The 7,026-nt window shown below is 31.4% G+C and overlaps 1 protein-coding gene across 1 annotated transcript in view; it reads left to right on the top strand.

Moving 5' to 3' along the window:
- The first annotated feature begins 510 nt into the window (after positions 1–510).
- Positions 511–7,026, top strand: part of LOC139513173 (enolase-phosphatase E1-like) — a 32,544-nt gene continuing 26,028 nt past the window's right edge. Inside the window, exon 1 of the mRNA XM_071301456.1 lies at positions 511–594. The gene's annotated coding sequence lies outside the window, so the exon portion shown is untranslated. The remainder of the gene's footprint in view (positions 595–7,026) is intronic.

Below are 7,026 nucleotides of genomic sequence, written 5' to 3'. Positions count from 1 at the left end.
GGGTTACGGTCCACAACTTCACCACAACCTCCCCCCTTAATTCTGCCTCTGCTTCCATATTATTAACAGTTGACCCCATTTTCATGGTTAAGACACTTCTGAAGAAAAAAAGGCTGAACCTAATAATCAAATCCACAGTAATACATGTTGTAATGATTTTTAGTTGACTTTTATTTGTTTTTGTCAGTTTTCAGCAAAAAGGTGTGCTATTTCTGTGAGATGTAATCAGGCATGGTTGCATTTTTCATTACTTCACAATCAGAAGAAATTCAGAGGAAAGCTGGTCATAATAATACCTTTACCAATGAATAACTGAGATCAAAACAACCACACGTTGGTTTAAAATAAAATCAACTGGCAGGAAAAAGATAAATGGGCATAGAATTTGAAAAGTTTTGATAAGCTGTTAAAAAATTATTGATTTTGCAATTTGTATAAACAGATAATACATCACACACATTTTTTATATCTTATATTTTTTTTTAGATATGAATCAAAGAAATGCCATGTGCAGACAATATTTTTGGACTATTGTTTGGAGACTAAAGACTTGAGATCAAGAACAGAAGATGTTATTTCAACATCAATATAATGGTAATCCCATGTTCTTGAATATAATGTGCAATCTTTAATTGCAAAATAAAAACAAAATCTTAATATTGATTTAATAAAGATTTTGAAAGCTCTAAATAGTCCAAAGTCTAAAAAAAAAATGTAAATAAATTAAACAGACAAATTCCAATACTCTTTTTAAAAAATAACAATGATGTGTATAAAAATTTTCACCATCATTTTCATAACCTTGCACTATGATGAATTGATAATTGTGTTTTGCATCAATTGGTTATAATTTCTAACCATTACAATTTGGTGACAGTCAGTATTTGAAAGAAGGAAAGCAACACTTACAATCAAGTCACAGTAATAGATAATTCATTTTGATTACCCTAATAATTGACCGCTACATACCATAATTGTAGAAAATAGATTTAAATTCCTATAGATTTAAAGGTGTTGTGATATTTTTTAGGAGCCAAATTTTGCAACGATTATCCTACGCTGGTTTTAATTTCCAAATTACATCATAATTGCTTTGACAACCTACTGAAATAGATTCCATTATTTAATAGATCATTATTATTGGTAAAATGCATTAATATTGATCATCAAGTGGATTCAACCCATATGTCCAAAACTAAATATTCATGATCAAGATCAATTCATCTGAACTCTGTTTGAATGTTTTGTTCACTGCAAGGCTTGTGCCACAGGGGATAATGTAATGGTCTCCATCAATCTGTCCCTCAAAACACATCAATACTCAGAGACTCAGAAGCTTGCATGCATGGATGGATTATTTGTAGTCTGATTCTCTTGATCATACTTCATGGATTTTTCAACCCTCATTTTGGTCAGAATTTGGGCAAATTTTGTACAGACCCAAAGAGAAATATGCTCTGAAATATATGTTTTTTTGTTCACAAATCTCTTGAATATTGTTGTACACAGCATTTGCCATTTGCCCTCTGTATAATCACACTAATATATCTTCCCCGAAGCCAAAAGGAGTAGGTCCGGTAAGGACCGATTTTGGCCTCAAATTTCGAGTTTATCTTATGAAAGATTTTGACCACTTTTTAAACACTTAAGTGTCTATTTCATTTGAATCAATTAATTTATGTGAAAGATTTTAACTGATATAGTCATTAAAAACAACCCGATTCAAGCTCTAATATGAAAAATCTACCAAATATGCAGAAAATGTCACTTTTCAGATGATTTTTGTCAAAAATGAAAGTGGCCGCATCCGTGTTCATCCGCAACCTTTATATATGTTATGTATTATCATAAAATACAACTTACATTTCAATATTAAGGATGAACACGAATGCGGCCACTTTCGTTTCACACAAAACTGTCTAAAATGTAACTAAAATGCTAGAATTGTGAAGATTTCAGTAATTTAGCATGACTTATTTAGCATGACTTAATGGTGCTAGTACCCGATATATGTACATTGTATTGTCAAAAACAGCCCATATTTATGTAGCAGAAGCATTCTACTGTCCAATAAATAACTAAAAGTTTACATTTTAACAATTTTGAAAAACTGCTATATTTTGGGGCCAAAAAGGGGTCTTACTGAACCTACTCCTTTGACGAAACTTTTATTCCCAATTGCATGAGCCCAATGGGCCCCTTCCCCTAAAAACTAGGAAAATCACTACTCTATAATATTGTCAGTTTAAATTAAGCTTTTTCACTAGAGTTATTGTAACAATGACACCCTCTTATCATATTCTGAGATTGTGTTATAATAACCTTATATTCTTGTGTTGTTGACCATATGATACTGTCAATTTTGATTTGCCATTTTAATAGCAGGTGTTATGGGATTTGAACCTTTGGGGCTATGATACACAACTTCATTGAAACTTTTGACAAAAAGCTCTAATACTAACTAGGATTGTTTCCCATCAAATGTAGTTGACACTGTTGTAATTTCTTTTAGATTCCACCTTTTTTATTTGAGAAATTGGACCAATTTTAGGTTGTGTCTGTTAAATAACAACAACAAAAACAAAAACAAAAGCTCTAAAAAACTATATTTATGTAACCTATGTTCCTGTTGTACAACTCTATATTATACAAACATTTTTATATCCCATTTACAAAAAGGTGGGGAAATATCCCTATTGCTTTATTGCTTAACAATGTTGTCAATATATACTTGAAACTTAGTGTAATGACTTCAACTGCATTCTATTTTGCTAATTGAGTATAATTCTACTGTCCCAGTGTTTTTAGGATGCTATTTAAAGTTATATAAATTACTGCTTCATAGTTATCTTTTAGTCTTAAAATATAGAATGATTTACCATGCATATTTTTCTGTCATATAAAAATTAACAAAACATCTGCCATGGTTTTTGTTTCAAGATGGTCATTTGTAGGCAGGATACCGATTGAGATCTCTTTTGGTCTCAATGATATGAAATTTTTTAGTTGTTACTTTTACGCTAACAAGAAGGCTACTTAATAATAATAACAAAGAGGGTTTACCCATTATTATTCCTTCATTGGTGAAAGATCATGTAGATAAACTCAAAAGCATTTAAATATTTTGCCGTACTATCAGTATTAAGGATGAAGAAAATATCCAATCAATTGACAACCATTCCTTATCTAAGAATTAAGAAAATCATCTAAAAAATTTCTATTTTCAGAAAAATAATTAATGTTCCTCAACATGTAGATAGGGTTTGTTGCAACTGAGATCAGATTGAAAGTCAGGAAATAGAGTCTAAATTGAAGAATTGTTTGTAGCAGACATTCCTGATTACTGAGAAATCTATTGAGAAATCAAATATGCCATCGTCATAACATAACAAAAATATTGGTAAAATAACAATCACCATACAAGATAAACATCAAGTTCGTGTTTTTGGTTAAATCTTTTTTGGCATTTAAATAGCTATGGGAATTATACAGAATACTTGATATGGGAATTATACAGAATACTTGATATTTTCCTGAAATACTTGTAAGAGTTGTTGAATAGCTAGGGTTTCCATGGTAATAGTTTCCTTCGTTTTCTAACAGAATATTACAGAAAGCTTTTGATCACATCTAAGATTGGAATCTGATTAAAGTTACAACAATTTCCTGGTGTTAGAATTTCCACTTCTCACAATTATTCTGCAACTGTAGGCGTAAATTTTCTTTAATATTTTAAGGTTGGTTTTAAATCAATATTTAACTAATTCCTTTTTCAATATGTGAGAAATGATAATGCACATTACAGTTTAACTGTGTTTTGATATTCGTTAGATAAATCGTCTGATGATAAAAAAGATATATCTCCAGATGCACTAAAACGTGCAAAAAATTTCCGTGTAGTTGGAATCTGTAAACGCTGATTTGCAAGTTTTCTTATTTTCTTTGGGGATCCTGGAGGAGTCAACTTTTTATATTTAGACAATCCATTATTCTGTAATGCAAACTGATTTGAGGCAGTAGCTAAAATTTGTTCAGATAAATGAGTAATATATTCTGCTGACAGTTTAGACAAATTTGGTGTGAGTGTTACATCATTGAACTTTTCTTCTGGCATACTTGAATGTTTCCTTTGCCCTCCATCATGATGAATAGTAGCTGTAGCGGTTGAAGAATCTTCGCTGTCATCATAAACCTCGGCAGTAAACCATTCACATTCATCATCTGATGATTGTCCTGCACAACTATGTTGGGTTATGTCGTAATCACTCCAAACATGTTTTCTATGACGAGTCTTCTTTTTATGACTTAGCAATGGTTCACTTTTACATTTTGAAGAATATGAATCTAAACTTTCAGTTTCTTGTTCAAAACTTTCATCTATTATGTCATTTTTACTGGTACAATTTGACGAACTATCTGCATCATTTTTCTCAATCTGAAGCATGGATCCATCAGTCGAAAGCCTAAGTGTAATCATTTCATGGTGATGTCCATGATTATATATTTTAGATGTTGTTGAAAATTTATTAAATTCCATCTCTTCTTTTTGAAATCCTTTATTTAACAGAGAAATGTCAGAAAATGTTTTCTTAGATTTGTAAAATTTCCTCGGAAAAATCCTAAACTTTGATTGAGAATGTCTACCAGGTCTGCATCCCATTGTTAATATCAGCATTTAATTTACGATTGCCATATTGACAGATATTACAATAATTCCATAGTGACAAACATTATACAAATATTTCTGACTTTATCACAGCACAAAGAATACTTGTTAATATATCCATAATCGTTGATTTGACTGTCATCAATTTTAACGTCATGCAACAGAAATATTGCATCTGTGAGTCTGAGGTGAATGCTAATCTGAAGAATCTGCAATGAATACTGATACCATAGTATTGATTCATGATCGGTAGACCCTCAGCAAAATCATTACGTATTGTTTCGGTCCTGAATTATTCCGTCAACTTTATTTCTTTCTAACGTTTATAGTGGTTGTTATGAAATTGTACGAAGCCAGATCATCAGCATGTCAATTAATGTGACGTAGCTAAGCCTACTCAAGGCTGACAAAACATTAATTGAATTTATTTCTCCAGAGATTCAACGTGAGACATCACCAAGGATTTAAATGGAAAACGTACTTCTGCATAGAAATTTAATATTGAAATTTCAGTTGCGTCAGTTGTATTTGTTCATTGAATGGTTGAATTCAAATATCTATGATAAAAATATTTATCTTGTTCATATGTCTTTGTATGGTTTGTAATCTTTCAAATATATTGAAAATATATCTGGATTTAATGATTTTTTTTAATTCATCCTTAAATTTTGAAAACTTTACTATTTGATGCTTGATGTGAATGGCTTTACATTTCAACTTGACTGCTATTTGTTTTCAATGTATGGATCTATATTATAGAATTCTCTTGCATTGTAAAAAGACATTTTATTGATGTTATAGTCCTTCCAATATACGTATTGATTTGCTCCTAATGAGCTGACATTTTGTTGTGAGAATCAGACATTGGACAATGTATTACGTAGTTGTATTAAATCAGAACCATTTTATTTTTGGCTCACACTATTCCAATTACTAAGTTTGATTTTAACCCTCAGTTAGCCACTTATGACTGTCATCTGTGGTCCGTCATCATCAAGTGTCCATCTTTAAATCATTTTTTTTCTCTACCAAACATAAATTGTGTAATACATAATTGATCGTCTTAAATTTTTGGTTGATGACCTTGAAACACCGCTTTTGCTTAAAATTGAAAATTAAGAAGAAATTTCAATACTTTGTGTTTTCTTTTTTTCTCATAGGACCTGAGGATGTGAGCTATTGCCATCAATTGACATCTGTCTTCTCTATTCACTTTTACAAAAATCTTTTAAACTACTCGACCAATTACAATAAAACTTGGCAACATTCATCCTTGAGGTATCTTGTTTCAAAAAAATTATCTGATAATTCAACCTTCCAACATCCATGGCTGACAATGCTAGAAAAAGAACATAAGGGTAAAATGCAAGTTTTGAAAACCATTATAGATAGAAAATTCCAGCTGGCTCAAAATTATGTATTTATATCTAGATGTCTCGTTTCAGATGCTGTCTCATTGATGTAAAATTGAGAATGGAAATGGGGAATGAGTCAAAGAGACAACAACTCGACCATAGAACAGACAACAGCAGAATGTCACCAACAGGTCTTCAATACAGCGATAAATTCCCGCACCCGGAGGCATCCTTCAGCTGGCCCCTAAACAAATATATATACTAGTTCAGTGATAATGAACGCCATACCAAACTCCAAATTGTACACAAGAAAATAAAATTAAAAATAATACAAGACTAACAGAGGCTCCTGAATTGGGACAGGCGCAAAAATACTGCGGGGTTAAACATGTTTATGAGATCTCAACCCTCCCCCTATACCTCTAGCCAATGTAGAAAAGTAAACGCATAACAATACGCACATTAAAATTCAGTTCAAGAGAAGTCTGAGTATAAGACTTCTTCCCACACCCCCCTTCTCATTTCCTTATTTTCATTTGTAATTTTGCATATTCTAATATGGCGATCTTTTGCTTTGAAACAAAGGCGAGGTTTAGAATGTTGACAAATTAATGCCTACCCATGTTTAAATTAGCATTAAAGAGCATCATTTGAGCATGACATGAAAGAAAAATTTCTTAAATAATTCCTTCAACATTTGTATTGACCATATGATTTAGTAATTATTTTTTACTTAGACTGGGAGGAAGAAGGCAAACTATTTTTGTTGTTGTTTTAAATGGAATAATAAAACATTGATGCTATGTAAAGAGGATTAATTAAGAAAAGTGCTGGCATGTATTTTCTCCCATAGAAATAGATAATAGCTGCATTAACAAAGCATACATCAGACAATTGTTTTCCATAGTTACTTTTGCCATGATGTAGCCTTTTTGTGCTGAGATGTGGAAACAGTTAAGTTAACACCAATCAATCAATCAATACAAAGTTATGTGTGATTAAGGG

The sequence above is a fragment of the Mytilus edulis genome, chromosome 1 (assembly GCF_963676685.1).
Source record: "Mytilus edulis chromosome 1, xbMytEdul2.2, whole genome shotgun sequence".
Lineage (NCBI taxonomy): Eukaryota > Metazoa > Mollusca > Bivalvia > Mytilida > Mytilidae > Mytilus > Mytilus edulis.
Note: the sequence above shows the minus strand (reverse complement) of the source record. Positions and strands in the feature narration are given on the sequence as shown.